This window comes from Rhamphochromis longiceps, linkage group LG7, assembly GCF_057381845.1.
Source record: "Rhamphochromis longiceps isolate RC_006_pf linkage group LG7, R_longiceps_female_GT1.1, whole genome shotgun sequence".
In the NCBI taxonomy this organism is placed as follows: Eukaryota; Metazoa; Chordata; class Actinopteri; order Cichliformes; family Cichlidae; genus Rhamphochromis; species Rhamphochromis longiceps.
This window is the reverse complement of record NC_140563.1, coordinates 23104474-23122275: the sequence shown is the minus strand read 5'-3', so window position 1 is coordinate 23122275 and position 17802 is coordinate 23104474. Positions and strand designations below refer to the sequence as shown.

Here is a 17802-nt window from a genome sequence, read left to right as displayed (position 1 = left end):
ATAAGTGCAAAATATAAATTAACCGACAACCCCCCCGGAACACTCACAAAATATCTAAAAAACAAAATTAATAAAATGGAAGTGTATTTTAAATCTTGCCTCTACAAATGCAAATATTATAAAATCAAATAAGACAAAATAAAACAACCGTTTTAATTTGTTAAGATAAATCCAAAACTAATCAATTGCAATGTTGTTGTTTTTTTTTTTTTAACTTAAATAATAAGAAGGATCAACCCATTTGGATAGGAAAAAGTGAACTGAAAGCAGAAACTGAAACTATGAAAAAAAAAACCCACAAGAGCTCTTTTTGGAATGAACTGATCTGTGTGAATTAATTAACCATCTTGGAGTGTGCATTAGTTTACTAACGAAATCCGTCTTTCTATATTCTTTTCTACGGAGCGAGCTCTTGGTTGCAGTGATTGAGCATGAACACTAGGCGGCAGCAGTAAATTAGAAGAAGAAACCGAGGCGTCACCGGGGACGCTGTCTTACTGCTGTCGTAGACTTGTTTCTCCATAAAATCCAAAAGAAAATATAAAATTGTCCTATAGACATAATAGTCGGTGCTTGTTTGATATCTTTACTTTCGTTTCTTTTTCTTCGCTAATGGCGCAATAACTTTAATGATGAAAACCCCTTACCAGCTAGATTTGAAGTTTTTTTTTTTTTTTTTTTTTTTTGCCTACATTTATAGTTTTCCCAGATGTGTGTGATTCCATTTACTATTTACCATAAGGTCAAAACAGTACAGGTAGTAATGCAACATTTGTGAACATTGAAAATATTTTTTTTTTACAAAGACAGAAGAAGTCCATGTGTTAGTGAAGGCCATCCATCTCAATTATTCACATATATTATTTCTGTGTCACAGAGCACTTCAGTCAATACCTGTCTGTTTCCTGAAACCATAATAACCCATGACTTTTCATCTGCAGTGCATGAGTTGTCTTTCCTTACAGACAATAATAAACAGGACTAAACCAAAGTAGAAAGTAAAGCAGATTATATATCCACTACACTGTCCTAGAATACACATTTTATGTGACAAGTCCCAGTTTGACTAAGTCAGCAGCCTATTTATTATCTATGATGAAGTTGCTGATGCTACTCCCCAGCTCAGTACCTTTCTTGTTGATTTCTGTCTTTACAGAAGCACCACCATGTTCAGAAAAGACTGGAGTACTTTAAGGAAAATTCTTAAAACTAGCAGGATTCCCCTTTAATCCTTTAAACATGTGAATGAACATAATTTTCAGCACTATTTTAGCAGCTAGAACTTGAAAAAATGGCACTCACACCATTTTTGAATTGTATATCCCTAGGATGGCATATCTTTAAAAAAACTGTAATAATATAATCATTTTGCTACTGCTTATTAGAGCCCAGTAAAATGTCCCTTTGCTGTGGTGTAGTGGTAACAGATAATGAGGTTGTATCCTGTGTGCTTTCTGTTGAGCACCACAGAAACAGTCCCAGCTTTTGTTCCATTAGACGGGTAAAAGCCAGAAATTGCTGGTCAATAAATGTGGTGTTCAGAGAAATCCTCACGCATCCACTGTTTGTATTGGGCTTTTTCTCTGAGGGTATTTCATACTTTGTGTTGTTTTGCTGTAAAACACAAACCGCCCATTTTCCAAAATGGAAATACTTTGTAACAGCTATCATGAGTGAACGGTATTGATATTTATTAGGCTCAAGTTAATAGTTCATTACTGTTAATAAGGAATAAAGTTACAATTAATAATATTTACTGCATAGCATAATCAGCCACACAATGTTTAACCATGTGCAAGCAGGCAGATGAAGTGGCACAATTCACAGGACTGTTTAACCTTTGTGTCCTGTTTTGTTTTGTTTTTTTTTAATCTGTTCAATTTCGGTTTCTCTAGTTGTTTTTTAAGGTTTAGGCACCAAGACCTCTTGGTTAAATGGTCTAGATTAAATTACAAATTGCCAAATTACAACTGAGACCCATCTCACTGGTACGGCACATGGGTCAGAGTTTGAAGCCAAAGGAAACTGAGGATTCAGAGACCATGTTTTTTAACAGTATAAATATCTGTTAAAGGTTAGTTAATTAATTAATTAATTAAGTTAGTTAACTTTTATTACTGATTGTTAGTTTAAAAGTTATATATGTCACCACTTCAGCTGCTTTCCAATAAAGAAAAAGATTATGGCTAATTCACGAGAAAAAAGGTTCGAGACTGTCTTTCGCCCCAAAAGCAGCGAGACAGAAAATATTGTGTTTAAAATTTAGGTGAGGGTACATAAAGCGTATGTAAAGCGTTCACAAGCGTTGTCACCTTTAGCTGCAGTGGAGCTCAGCATCCTGACCAGAAAATACATAAACGCCAGTTTTGTTTCCTAAAAGTTAAACGTTAACCAAATAGTTCTTGTGCCTTAAAACCTAACAGCCCATGAAGGTCAAAGAAAAGAAAATGAAAAAATTATCCTGTTTTATGTGGGAGCATCATTAGGTCATTGGACAAGGATTTACAGGATTATCTTAAATAAAAGAAAACATCTACCACAACTTAGCTTTGCAGGAATGGTTTTACTTTTCTCTTTTCTTAACTCATTTCATGAGCTTTTCAAGCATTTTTTTTAACTTATTAAAATCAAATCCTATAGGAGATATGGGAGAAAAGCAGTGCTTTCAATAGCTTTTTCCCTTTTTTCAAATGTATATCACAGAGTTGTGCAGCAGCTCTACAGGTGGACAGATGCTGACAGGTTTGTGGGGTTTAGCATAGACACAGTGATACACATGCATTCTACACAGCTCCAGAAACTCTCATGGACATCTTTTCTTCCCTCAGGGATTCTGTCGCTTTCCATGATGTGTGTCTCTGCAGCCAGAGAAATGCCCACTGAACGCCTCATCCTCTCTCATGTCCAATACCCTGCGTCTCGCTGTATTCTTGGCCACCGTTCCCCCATTTCTTTCTTTCTCTTTCTCTCTGTTAATGATATCTGATGTACCCTTGATCCAGAATGGGGGTGGGTGGGGAGTGGGGGTTTGAATTAGTAGGACTGTGCTGACGAGCTCTCCTCCCCTGCCAAGGCAGCAGCAGCATGGCGGCAGCCATTACATCAGTGCGCCAACCTCCTCCTTTGTGATTGAGACTGTAGGAGCTGTGCTTAGCTCAGCATGTTTTTTTCTTTTTTTCCTGGGGGCCTCATTTTATTTTGCCAAGTGCCCCCCCCCCCCCCCATTTAATTTTTCAAATGGAGAGCAGCCTGAGTCACTGTGTGATGGGTCCAAGCCACACTGTGGACCCACACATGGTGGTAAGTGTAAGCACACCCATTCTTCTACTCATTCATATCTATCTATCTATCTATCTATCTATCTATCTATCTATCTATCTATCTATCTATCTATCTATCTATCTATCTATCTATCTATCTATCTATCTATCTATCTATCTATCTATCTATCTATCTATCTATCTATCTATCTATCTATCTATCTACATTTTTAGTGATGGTTAATTACTAGAACACTGTTTATCTCTAGTTTATATCATCACTTTAGCACTCAGTGATTTTTTTAAACTATGTTGTGTCTTTTCTTTTGTTGGCAGGACACACCGAGGATTTTACATTACTTCTATAACGTATAATAAAACACATAAACATAATATATAGTAATAATTTGTATCCTGACTGGTGCAAAATTCCGCAAATTCCCAACCTGTGTTGCTAAAAATAGGTCAGCGATGTGTTTTAGCTCGGAAAATGGATGGACTAACTGGTAGGAAAGGTGGCAGCTCTGCCAATGTTGCATTAAGCTGGCAGCTATCCAATGACAAGACAGGTCAGGGGTCTGCAGCCACAGAGCAGAGAGAAGCCACAGCAGCCTATCCTGCTGATAAGTTTTATGGCTCTCATCTGCATGTCGTCATAGGCTTTAAGAGTTCCAGTAGAGCGTGTGTGTGAGAAGAGGTGAGGAGGGAGTCTTGCAGAGATCCTTCTCAGTGCTGTCAGTTTCCTGGTGTTGACGAAAGCACTTATGCAGCATTTCAGTGGCAAACGGCTGAAGACGTTTTTTTCTGCCTAAAAAAAAAAAGCTGTACGTTATGGGCACTTAATAATATCAGCAGTTACACAGACTGACTCTTTGCTCACTCTATGTGCCTAAGAATAGACGTGATGAAGTAAAGCCACACATCGTGTGTCTCTAATATAATAATAAATATGACAGCGGCAGGTTAGCTATAAGCCACCTGATATCATGCTGAGCTATTTTCGGACTCGATTCGGATTAGCAAAGGTTCATCTCAGTTTAGCGTAGATTTAGGAGAATAGTGCGAGGGTTTGAGTGATGGAACATGACTGTTGAATAGAGGATGAGCAGACTGGTGGCTGAGGTGGAGCTGAAAAGCTGGGTGGAGAGAGTCGTGACCAGCATGCTGTGGAGCACTATTTGTTCTTAGGTGTATAGGGTGGGCACACACACACACACACACACACACACACACACACACACACACACACACACACACACACACACACACACACACACACACAGACAAAACTACAAAGACACTTGTGGTTAGCCAGCAATCTAAGAATCATGAAGATCCAATAGTAGTGCCAGCAAAGATTACCGTACATCTAAAACCTCCAACAGGGCAAAATTAACCTGCTGTCAAGGTAAAAGCTTTTTCATTTTAGGAATAGAGAAAAAAAACACATTCCCTGACGAAGACAAAACTATATTTATACAGTGGTGACTGGCAACAAGACACAGGTGAAAGAGGATGAGAGAGGGTGAAAATGAACAAAAACAGGAAGTAAAATCCACAAGACACACACACAAAAATTCAAAATAAAAAAAGAAAGAAACCACATAAACAACAACTGAGAAACACAAAGTCAGAGAGGAACATATAAGGCAAGTAAAAATAGAAACACATAAGGCACAAAATCCAACAGTTATAAAAAAAGGACCTTGCGATCAGCACTGTAAGCAGTTTTGAATCCCAGTACTCTTTGGACCTGGAAAAAGTCTAGCTCTGATTTACATTCATATCTCAGTCATATCCCTTCTTAAGTCCACTTACTACACAAGCCTATCATGTTTCATAGCAGACAAAAGATATTGCTACGTTTGCAAAATTAACAGCATGTAACTGACCACACAATGTATATAGGTGTGAATTTTACCCAGTGGAGCTAGTTATTACTAGTCATTTTTAAGTCTGTCTTCATCTTAACCAACTGCAAATGAAAAAAAAAAAGATTTTTAGTGGCACAGACGGGACAATCTGGCTGAAAGTGGAGCCAGTGTCACTGCTAGTGACAAGCCTCTGGTGAACAGAGTGAATTGCAGTCAGAGCAGGAGCGGTACGCCTCACCCAGGCAGACACAACCAAATAGTGAGAACATACAGGGGACCAACATGAAACACACACAGAAAAAAAATATAATGAGGATACAGACAAGATTGCAACATGATGCCAGTATGGCTTACATAAACATATACTGGCTTAATTCAAATAGTAATTAATACTGCTCATTGTAAGAAGGAAATGCAGTCTTGGAAGAAGCTGATTTCTGCCATTACGGATACAGTGATTAGGATTTTCCTATTCATCTTTTTTATTGTTTTAATGCCAGGAAATGCAGCCACACCAGTCCTCAAGTACCAGAATCCATCATTTTAATGTTCTGATTGTGTCTGAGCAGCTCACCAATTAGACGTTTTAAAACTTCTTATAAAGAGTTTATTGTTTAAAAGTAGTCTACACCATGATAAAATATAAACAGTGCCACAGAGTGGTCTAACTAGTTGTTTAATTTTAGGAGTTGATGTACTTGCTCCCTGTTCAGTGATTGTACAGTTCACTTAGCAACAACCTCTTAGAAACCTAGACATGTCTGTAACATTAGGCTTTAGATTATGCTGGTTACAGTGCAGCATAGAAACACAGGCTTTTTGTGATGACTATTGAATTTCCATCAAACTTGTGTTTCTTTTGATTTTTGTTAAGGCGATCAGTCTGCTGGTCAGAAACTTTTGTTTTAAGAGAAATAGCTTTACGAATATTTGATGGATTACCAGAAAGACATCCCCCTTAAAGAGATTTCCTTGGGGATAGGGAGCCCCTATAATTGTTGCCTTGCATGTCTGTCTACAAACTACTTGTATAAATGGATTATAAAGTAAATGTGCAGGATCCACATGCTTTCCCAGATCTTTTCTAAAACTGAGCGGGGTTTTGTTTCTGGAAGTTAAAATTCTCTTGGCACATGGGAGACAGACAGATATGCAGACAAATGGGCAGCAATTCATAAACTTCCTTTATGGGAATAGACCAAGCTAGGATGCTAATGTGTTAATGTTCATAGATGTTGGAGGTATAAGATGACTGTCACAGGCTGGGTCTCCGACCCAAGCACTCTGAGTTTTCTTTGTATTTTTTGATATGTTATTAGTTTGTGTTATTTCCTATTTGCCTTTAGTTTAGGCAGTTATTGTTCCTGGGTTTTCTATGTTTTGGGGTTTTCTATTTATTTCATCACGTATTAGGTCTGTTAAGTTGTGTTGTCATTTCCTGTTTTATTCTGACAATGTCATGTGTTCTTTGTTCATTGTATTTAGCTTTCCTCTCCTGGTCCTGTCATTAGGTTTATGTCTGTCAGCTGTTTTCCCCCATGTGTCGCCACTTCCCCTGATCACCTCATGTCTGTATTTAAGCCTTTTGTTTTCTTCATGCCATTGTCAGTTCGTCTGTTTATTCTCACCAGAGTTACAGTCATAGTCATAGTCATAGCCTGTTTATTTTCCACCTCGGTCATAGTTATAGTTTTTGGTCTTAGTACCTTTAGTGTTTTGTTTCTTAGTGTTTTGCCAGCTCAGTGTTTTGTTTCTTAGTGTTTTGCCTGTTTGCTTTGGTCTCTTGGTTCATTTCCTGCCGTCATCGCAATAAAGGTTCACTTTTCTGTTAATCATTACTATTCCTCGTCATCATCTGCTTTTGGGTCCTGTTTCCGCACACATCGGCGCACCCCGCCGTGACAGAACGAACTGACCAGTCATGGACCCAGTGGATTCTGCTCTCACCGAGTGTCTGGAGGAGACTGCTCGGATCCAAGCGATCCTCGACCGCTTCTTTACAGCGCCCGATTTGAAGAGCAAGCTGGTAATGATTAACGCTGCTGAAGCTATTATGGAGAGGGATCCCCGACTTCTCCAGCTCCCGGACTCACCTGCCATAGTTGATGCCTTTACGAGGATAAAGGAGATGCTGCAGGCCCAGGGACTGTCGAGTCAGGAAATGGCTTCCAGCACCCACCAGTCACAACAACCCCACAATCAGTCATCTCCATTGCTGCCTCCGGAACCTGAGTGTGTTCGTGTCGGTTCGCTGAGATTCGCCGCAGCGTCACCACCTCTCAGCTCACCAGTTTCCACGCCCTCATCACAGTCTCGCCATACTCCTGTCACAGTTCAGCGCGAGGAAGCGCCGCACACCATAGACTTGGACGACGACGAGCGCCAGTCTATATTCTGCGCTCTCTTGGAGGAGGAGCTCCGGTGGAAGCCGTGGCTCATTCCGGAGCACAAGCACTCTTTCCGGGGAACTCGACTGGCTCTCGGGGGACCTCGGAGTTACCAGGGACTTCCACCCATCGCTCCGCCGTCTTCCACTCCTAAGAAAAAGCGGCGTGCGCGCCACCGACGCTCCGTATCACAAACGCAAGTGAGTGATTACATTTTGGCTCCTCATGTTTTCTCTCAGGAAGTTGTTGAAATTGACACTACTTTTCCGGTTAATGAGCCCGGCTATACAGAGACTGTTTGCCCTGGAAAAGCTAGCCATCAGGCTCAGCTAAGCTGCTGTGGTACTGCTATCCAGGCCGGTTTGGAGCCGGAGACGGAGGTACAGCTGGTGCAGCCAATTTCAGTGTCAGCCGGAGGGCCCGGGGAGCCCGTCCGGCCTCATGTTTCGTCTGCTGGAGGTTCAGGAGAACCCAGCCAGCCTCATGTTTCGTTTGCTGGAGGTTCAGGAGAACCCAGCCAGCTTCATGCTTCGTCTGCTGGAGGTTCAGAAGAATCCAGCCAGCTTCATGCTTCGTCTGCTGGAGGTTCAGGAGAATCCAGCCAGCTTCATGCTTCGTCTGCTGGAGGTTCAGGAGAATCCAGCCAGCTTCATGCCTCGTCTGCTGAAGGTTCAGGAGAACCACACCAGCCTCATGCCTCGTCAGCTGGAGGGCCCGGGGAGCCCTTCCGGCCTCACGCCACGTCTGCTGGGGGGCCCGAGGAGCCCTTCCGGCCTCATGCCACGTCTGCTGGGGGGCCCGAGGAGCCCTTCCGGCCTCATGCCACGTCTGCTGGGGGGCCCGAGGAGCCCTTCCGGCCTCATGCCACGTCTGCTGGGGGGCCCGAGGAGCCCTTCCGGCCTCAAGCCACGTCTGCTGGGGGGCCCGAGGAGCCCATCCGGCCTCAAGCCACGTCTGCTGGGGGGCCCGAGGAGCCCGTTCAGCCTCATGCTTCGTCAGCTGGAGGGCCTGAGGAGCCCGTCTGGCCACCTCCCAGCCAACATTTATATGTGGGGCCCATATGGTTTGGAAATGGGCTGAAAAATGGGCCCCATATAGGATTGTCCGCGGGTTCCGTAATGGCCCCATATTAAATGCCCATATAGGTGTTATGTTAGGAAAATCTGGGAACTAAATGGGCCCCAACTGGGAAAAGTACACAGAAACCCACCTGGGCCCCATCTTTCAAGTTTTTGTGGGTACCATGTAGGCACCACATAGGCTAAAAAGTGGGTTTTAAGTGGGATTGTCCGCAGGTTCCACAATGGCCCCATTTTATAAGCCCATCTCGGTGTTATATTGGTAAAATCTGGGAACTAAATGGGCCCCAACTGGGCAAAGTACACAGAAACCCACCCGGGCCCCACCTTTCAAGTTGTTTTGTGGGTACCATGTGAGTACCACATAGGCTAAAAAGTGGGTTTTAAGTGGGATTGTCCGCGGGTTCCATAATGGCCCCATTTTGTAAGCCCATCTTGGTGTTATATTGGTATAATCTGGGAACTAAATGGACCCCAACTGGGCAAAGTACACAGAAACCCACCTGGGCCCCATCTTTCAAGTTTTTTGTGGGTACCATGTGGGCACCACATAGGCTAAAAAGTGGGTTTTAAGTGGGATTGTCCGCGGGTTCCATAATGGCCCCATTTAATAAGCCCATCTCGGTATTATATTGGTAAAATCTGGGAACTAGATGGACCCCAACTGGGCAAAGTACACAGAAACCCACCCGGGCCCCATCTTTCAAGTTTTTGTGGGTACCATGTGGGCACCACATAGGCTAAAAAGTGGGTTTTAAGTGGGATTGTCCGCGGGTTCCGTAATGGCCCCATTTTATAAGCCCATCTCGGTGTTATATTGGTAAAATCTGGGAACTAAATGGGCCCCAACTGGGCAAAGTACACAGAAACCCACCCGGGCCCCACCTTTCAAGTTGTTTTGTGGGTACCATGTGAGTACCACATAGGCTAAAAAGTGGGTTTTAAGTGGGATTGTCCGCGGGTTCCATAATGGCCCCATTTTGTAAGCCCATCTTGGTGTTATATTGGTATAATCTGGGAACTAAATGGACCCCAACTGGGCAAAGTACAAAGAAACCCACCCAGGCCCCACCTTTCAAGTTGTTTTGTGGGTACCATGTGAGTACCACATAGGCTAAAAAGTGGGTTTTAAGTGGGATTGTCCGCGGGTTCCATAATGGCCCCATTTTATAAGCCCATCTCGGTGTTATATAGGTAAAATCTGGGAACTAAATGGACCCCAACTGGGCAAAGTACACTGAAACCCACCTAGGCCCCATTTTTCAAGTTCTTAGTGGGTACAACATGAGGAAAACATGAGCTAAAAAGTTGGAATGGCATTAGCAGTGGGTTCTGTATTTGCATCTTATTTCTAGTTTGAATTGACTAAGTTCTGGCACTGAGTGGGCCCCATGTAGTAAAACAGTCACAAAATCAATTTTTCAGACGGCTAATACGGGTTCTGTGACACAAAGACACCAAATATATTAAAGCTGACCGCAAACAAAATCTAGTTTGTAAATAAAACCATTTCAAAAATCACGAGGGTACACAAAACAACATTTTTCACATTTATTTTGTCCAACAACTGTGATTTTACGTAACTGTATTCCAAAGTGCGTAAACGTTTAAAAACTAGAAATGTCAAACTACAGCAAAATTCCTTAGATATTTGGAACTGTAGCAACATGGGGAAAAGGTCAGATGGAAAACTCAAAAGCTTATCTTGAATCAGCAGGGTTTGTTTTTTTACAGAGCCGTAAGTCTATTTTGTACCCTTGCAGCCCTCGGTCCTCCTCTGTCTTTAGCTCCACTGAACCACTTGGACAGAGCCTTCTCTGCTTCTTGCAAGTTGACTTTTGATGTTAAATAATTCTTCAGTGCCTCTGCAAATGAAGAAGAAGAAAAACGGGCAAGCCAAAGTAAAGTTAATCTTAGCTTACTTCATTTGGTGATGATTTTCAAAGAACAATGTTTATTTCACTTTATTGCCTCAAAAAATATATACAAATTGCATGATAACCAATCTCAGTTACACTTTCAAACACTTTATTAAAAAAGTTTAGTTTTCTAAAGTTCAAATGTCTCAAGTGAAACTAACTTACCATACACAACATTAAAAAGACGCAAATCTCTGAACTTTTTTTCCCCATGTCGGCCAAGCATGTTGTACTCCACAGCCAGCTCAGGTGATATGAGGAATTTCATCATCCTTCTTGTGGCATCGTCTACACTTGTTTCCCCTGTATCTGCTACCATGGCAACCTGAGGGGAACATACAAAAAGGACAGATTAGATACTGGCATCTGGTTAGGATGCCTCCCTGGTGAGGTGTTTTGGGCACGTCCCACCAGGAAGAGACCCAGAACACCCAGGACATGCTGGAGGGACTATGTTTTTCGGCTGGCCTGGGAATGCCTTGGGATTCCCCCGGAAGAGCTGGGCCAAGTGCCTAGAGAGAGCGAAGTCTGGGCCTCTCTACTTAGTACCGGATTGGGTCGAGGGGCAGCAGCCTAAGCTTAAGATAATGGACCGGAATGGAGGATAAATGGACACTTTACATATTACTTAATGTTTACTGTGTGGTGATAAAAAAAAAAATGGTAGTAAACACAAGCTAAACTAAAAAAATTAATTGCGCTTCCTTAACCCTTTATCCCCAATAATGTTACGCAGGATAACTGGTAGGTCTGGTAGGTTTTTTCCTCTACTGTATACTATATGAATGTAATCAAGGATTAATAACAGAAAGAAAAAAGAAATTGAAATTTTGCCATTTTTACTAAAGGCAATCAAAATGTACATGAATAAAATATTTAAATTAGTCAATTCAAATTAATAACTCTAAAACACTGAACAAAATTAAGTATTTGACCCTGTGGTTTATTTTCGGACATCTCTTTTCTTCTAAAAGTCCAGGCGTGTTGGGCCCCTGGCAGAGCTCAGGTTTGACGAGACAGGTTTGAAAAAACCTGTCGCTGGCGACTTTTTGGGGGCTAAAGGGTTAAAATAAATAGGAATTGGCCAAAATTTGTATAAACTATGAAATAGCAGAACAAAAGTAAAAAAAAAAATCTTTATCTGTTATCAGAATCAAATATTTGATTAGAATAAAAAATTTAACTTTCTGGAAGATTTCTCGTTACATCTGTCATAAAAGTAACAACATCTCAGAAAAGAAACATGATAGCAACAGAAAAATATGATAGCAGTGTGATGTGATGGTCCCTGGCCAGATTTTTACACATATTATAAGCCCTGTGACACAAAAACCACAGAACTCTGACACGCACAGACTGTTTTCCTTCGTGCTAATGAAGAAAAATGCTGGTCTGGTATGTAAAAGGGAATTTATTCTTCCAGGACCTGAAGCTCCGTAATGCAGCCCTCCAACAGCCAAACCTATCTGTTCTCTGATTGTCTTGATGCATGCTCAATCATCCAGGTAAGTAAATCTCCAAAAGTTGATTCTGTTCATCTGGACGTAGCGCTTGCAGCATTTTCTCCCACTGAAAATGCTACGTCCAGATGAACAGAATCAACTTCTGGAGATGTTCTCTGATTGGATTGTTTAATTGGTGATTGACATGAAATTGACCAATCAGCTGAAAGGAAGAAAAATAGGGTCAAAATTTGGATGTGTAAGTATAAATCCACACACAGCCAGGAAAGCCGAGCGCAGAGTTGTTTGTAGCACCAATTCAGCCAGAGTGGAGCCAGATGGATTTTCCATCCATCCACACTGTAAAGTCTATAGACCAGCAAGTGATAAATTAACAGTGTTGTTGGTATTTTCTAAAACAGTTGTATGCAATAGGAATTGCTGTTTATAGTCCTCCTGTATATCTGCATGTTCCCTCCCAATTAAAACCTGTGATAATGGAGATTCAAATTCATGTCATACCTATACCAACAGTTATCAAGTATCCAGATCGACCTTTACTGATGTGCTCTGTCAGTGCGCCCCAGGGCAGCTGTGGCTACAATGTAGCTTGCCATCGCCAGTGTGTGATTGTGTGTGTGAATGGGTGAATGACTGAATGTAGTGTGAAGCGCTTTGGGGTCCTTAGGGACTAGAAAAGCGCTATAAAAATGCAGGCCATTTACCATTTAAAGGAAAATTGTTATTTCCATGTATTTTCCTGTTCTGCCTTCAACTTTGAGGACTTCCCCCCACATTTCTAGTTGTGACAGTGCACCTACAACAAAAAAAATCTGCTGTGATTTACATTTGTTGAAAGAGCAATTTTGTAAAATAGTCTATTTTTGTATGCACAGTTTACAAATCTGTCCTGTACAGCATGGACTGATTGCATGCTAAAAAGTTGTTGCTTAAAAATAAAACAATACATTTTTAATTAATAACATCAGCAGAAAGCCTTGTTATTAATTAGATGTACAATTTCTATAGAATACGAAACAACTCAGTTCATTTTTGATCATATCAATACCAGCATATTACACAACTAGTGATGGGATTTTCGTCTCTTTTTAGAAAGCCGGCTCTTTCGGCTCCCAACCGGCTCTTCAGGTTGTTTTGTTGCTTTAATTAATTTATTATTAACAACAATATAAAATTATGAACAAAAGGAATTACTAATGTAAAAAAAGAAACGTGGTTTTATTTATATATGTTTATATATAAATATATATGGTGGCCCCTAGAGACAAAGCATGTACAAACTCCAAAACCCATTTCTAGCGTCAACTGAACTTCCAAAACAGAGCTATCTAGATCACTTAATTTACACAATTGAAATCATATGTGTATTTTTTGTGTATTTATACACAAGCACTCATATATATTCATAAAAAATTCCAAAAGCTGTTCATTTACCTGTTACTACCACACACCAAATCCGGTCGTTGGTACTTCCTGGCTTGTGTAGCCACTAGGTAACAAAATCTCAACACTGTGCCTAGCATCCTGGAGCACTTCTGTTGTGTTTTGTACGTGCTTTGGAGTTTGTACGTGCTATGGAGTTTTTACGTGTTTTGGGGTTTGTACGTGCTTTGTCTCTAGCAGCCACCGTAAATATACTTTTATTTATTCTCTCCACATAAAATGTAATAAATAAATCATATAATACAAAAAAAAACAACTATTTACATTTCAACTTTTAACTATTTAAATTTTCAGCTTTTTCCTTTTAAACAAATTTAAAGTGAAACAACACAAAACACTGCAAACCACAACACAATTAAATATAAATTATAATATGAAAACAAACAGAAGATGCACATTCTCTGTCATATGGGCCTGCATGAATAAACTTTCTGAATCCTTTATCATCCGCAATTGAAAATAGTTGTGGATGATTACTATACCTTTGTAATGTGACGTTGTTGTCCCTGGCTCTCTTTCTCTCTCTCTCCCTCCTGCTCTGTTACTGTGCTACTGCGTGTGTAACAACCGCCCCTCCCCCCTCTTCCCAGCGCAAAGCACAAGGCTCGCATGCGGAGTGAAGCGGAAAAAAAGTGCGAGAGAGAGGGTGAGAGAGAGAGAAAAAACACGCTTGTGTCGTTCACTTCAAAGAGCCGTTTCGTTTTGACCAACACATCACTAACAACCATGATGAAAAACGCTCATCTGCTTCCATCACCATCAGCTGATTAACATTGAGCTGCTGCAGTCAACACCATCAAACTAATTTAGTGTTTAATGTTATGTTATTGAATGCTTTTATTTTTAAATCTTTACCAGCGCTTAAAGACTGTAGATGTTCACACCTGGTGTTAGAAAACCGAGCTCACAGCAGTATTTTTTTTTATAACAGGAAATTTTAATTTTTATTGGTTACCGTGTTTATTACCACTTTTATCAGTAATGTACTTCCTATAAAATATGGATTTGATAAGTTACCGGTTTATTGAAATCAGCTAGTGAACACATCGATCACTTTATTGAACTACACGCCTTACACTCTTGTGAGCTCTGGTTACTAACAGCAGGTGTGAATGTTTGGAGTCCAAAACGCAGATAAAGATTAGAATAACAAGGCAATGTAAAATCAGTTTAATGCAGTTGACAGTAGCAGCTCAGATGGAAATCAGCCAATTGTGAGGAGAGCAGAGGACCAAAACTGTCAGAGTTGTGGGTCAAGTGAAGAGAACACTGTTGGCATTATTGTTAGCATAAAAGATGAAAATTAAATAAATGTTAAATTTTAAAATAGATCATTGCCTCCTGTGCCTAAATAAATATATATACTTAATACCAATAAAAAAAAAGGATGCCCCAAAGACCATCACTTTTCAAAAATAATAATAATAATAATAATAAGTAATACAAATAATATGAAAGTTACTTACATGTCAAAGATGGTGCTTGTGATCTTGAAGAATCTAAACGTGATAAGGAAATGAAAGAAAGTGCATGAGAAAATACAAACATTTTTGTTTTTTCCCAGGATAATTCAATATAAAAGATTCTCTTACTAATGCACAAAATGAACAGTGTAATTAAAAGTTTGAAAGGCACTGCATGTGTTTATATGATAAACTGACTAATTCAAGCAGCAAACACTAGCAGTGCAAAAATGTATCTAACTAGCTGACAGACTTTAAAGTCACAGGAAGATATATCAAAATGGTGACTTATGCCAGAACAAATGACTTGACAGACATAAATCCTAAATTCCTTTAAGTAAAAAAGGAATTACTTTTTTATAAGTGGTCCCTAGTGGTTTTCAAATTATTACATGGCTTGTTAATTTTTTATTAAATTATTAAGAAGCCAGATGAGTTCAAAACATTTACAAATGACTATAAAGCACTATACAAACTTCAAATCAAGTGGCAAAATCTCCAAATTAAAAGTACTCGCAAACTATAAAAATTTGATTATACTTAAAAATATGCAAAAACTAATTTAGTGGAATTTTTACCTGCTCAAGAATACATTGAACATGCAATATTTAATTGAAAAGAACAAAATTTGTGTACTTTTAGAAAGGATTATTAAATATTTGGGGATACTAGACATAAAGAGGGTCTCGTACATTTACGGGCATCTAATTTCCTGGATTTAATGGTTTAAAAGTTTAATAGGTCTTTGAAGTTGATAATAAAATTGAGTCCATTATTAGCAAAAAGAATTAAAAAAAAAAAAGAGCAAAAAAATGCTTAATATATAATAATTGTTTTAAACTTAAGCTTTGTAATTGTAGCAGATTTCATTATGTCTGTAATTTTTTATTTAGCCCCACAGTAGTAAAAGCCATAAATGGGAGTTAGATTTATTACTAGTATTTTACACAGCATTCAGCTATAATAACATGTTCTGCATTTTCCTACTCCACCATCTGATCTGAACAGCTGCACTCTCTTAATTAATTAATGACCTAACATTTCTCAGTAACCAATAACTAGATGGAACAGCACAGTATCTAAGAGAGTGATCAGACAGTGTTTGAGCTAAAGACACTGTGTGTTTCTTTTGGGGGCTTTTTACACACTGATCCACCACCGTTTTCCCATAGTACAATGCATATCTGGTAACATTACCGTATTCAGATCAGAAAACCGTTTCAGCTGCAGGCATCTACTCCTGTAATTTAAACAATCACCTTGCTACACTGCACATGAATATTACGTAACATGGTATGACTAGCTCATGTTCAGACATTTAAGATACTGTTCAGCCATTTTGTTTACTGGGTAGTGCATAATGGCCGAGTTAGCTGAGCAGGAATCCACTAAAGCCAAAAAAATAATATAAATTTTTTAAATTAATTACAAAAACCTTATAGGAAAACCCAAGAAACAGTTGCAGAAGCACAGAAAAAAACTGCCGTGTACCTTATAGTGTGTAAATTCAAAAACTGTATAGAGAGAATGGTGCAATGAAAACAGAATAAGATAAGATGAACTTTATTGAGTAGAATATAGGCAGTAAGAGTTTTTTAATTAACTTTAAATTATGTTTGCCAAAGACAATGCAGCAAATTAACCCAGTTCTACCTGCTAGCTAAAGATGTTATGCTTCTCCCCCTTATACCGTTTAGGACGACTATAGAAAGTTACTAAAATAACCATTGATGAAAACGTATCAAACTTTAAGTATTTACCTTTGTCATAGTTTTCGATTCTTTGGTATCCTTTTGTCCTCCACGTTCTTAAACACCAGGGAGAGAAAAGGCGCTACAGACGAAAGACCGCGAAGACTAGACGCTAGGCGGTGCAATCTGCTCCTCCCTCTTTTTAAACGAGCCAATAGGAGCTGCTCACATTAAAAACAACTTTATTTAAAAAGTCGTTTTACACCTGATACAAAAATTTTAAAAGTCAAACAATGCACAAGTTTAAAAGAACAATTTTATTTTTAAAAGTTTTTTAAGCATAGGGATGGTTAATGTTTTAAAAAGTAATATATAATATTTATCAAAAAGTGTCACCCAAATCAACATCATAATAAAAATATAATTAATAAAAATATAATAATGATAAGAAGAAGAATAACAGTTTACCTAAAAGCTCTTCTAACATTAGACTGGTTTTGAAAAGTTTCAATAGTGTCAATACACCATAAGGACAAGGGAGTTTCACAGTTGAAGTGTGACTGCTTGAAAGACCCCATTCCCTCTCCTTTCCACTAGTTCAAAGAAAATATAAATTATTTCTGGTTATATAATTTGAGGGCACAAGTTTGAAGAGTAACATTTTAACAGATCGGTAATATACTTCAGGAGCTTTACTGGATCTGATTAACCAAAACTTCCATCTTCCATGTAACTAACTGTCTTTTCTCTAATACAGTAGAGTGTGTCTGATCTACTAAAAATCCTCAACTGCATGTTTGCTCAAGTAAATAGTCTTAATTGTTTGAACAACCAGTAATCCTTAATTTGCAAATGCCAAATCTGGATTTTGTCTGTGTAATTCACTTTTATCTTAGGTTTTTTATTTGTATTTTTTGCTTTTCTTTTTTTCTACTCTTGTGTCCGTTTTAATCACTTATTATTGCTGCTGTGACAAGTGAATTTACCTAAGAAGAATCATGAAGTCCTTATTTTATCTTATCTGAGCCTCACCATGCAGCCTACCATGCAGAGTTCACATTAAGTACATAAAATGAAATCTAAAATTAAAAAGTAACCAGTTTCAAACCAGTTATTTGGAATAGTGTGCAGAGTGTTTTGAGTAACATTGAATGTTCAAAAACACCAAAGTTCCTATAGTCTCACTTGACAGCTGGGTTGTAGTGTCTGATAACACATAACAT

The 17802-nt window shown here is 39.2% G+C and overlaps 1 long non-coding RNA gene across 1 annotated transcript; it reads right to left on the bottom strand.

The window, feature by feature from the left end:
• Positions 1 to 10137: 10137 nt before the first annotated feature.
• On the bottom strand, positions 10138 to 16769 carry LOC146665310 (uncharacterized). The gene is made up of 4 exons (XR_014912592.1): positions 16649 to 16769; positions 14892 to 14924; positions 10685 to 10844; positions 10138 to 10465 (listed from the first exon to the last, which is right to left on the bottom strand). It is a non-coding gene; the product is annotated as an uncharacterized LOC146665310 (long non-coding RNA).
• Positions 16770 to 17802: the final 1033 nt, after the last annotated feature.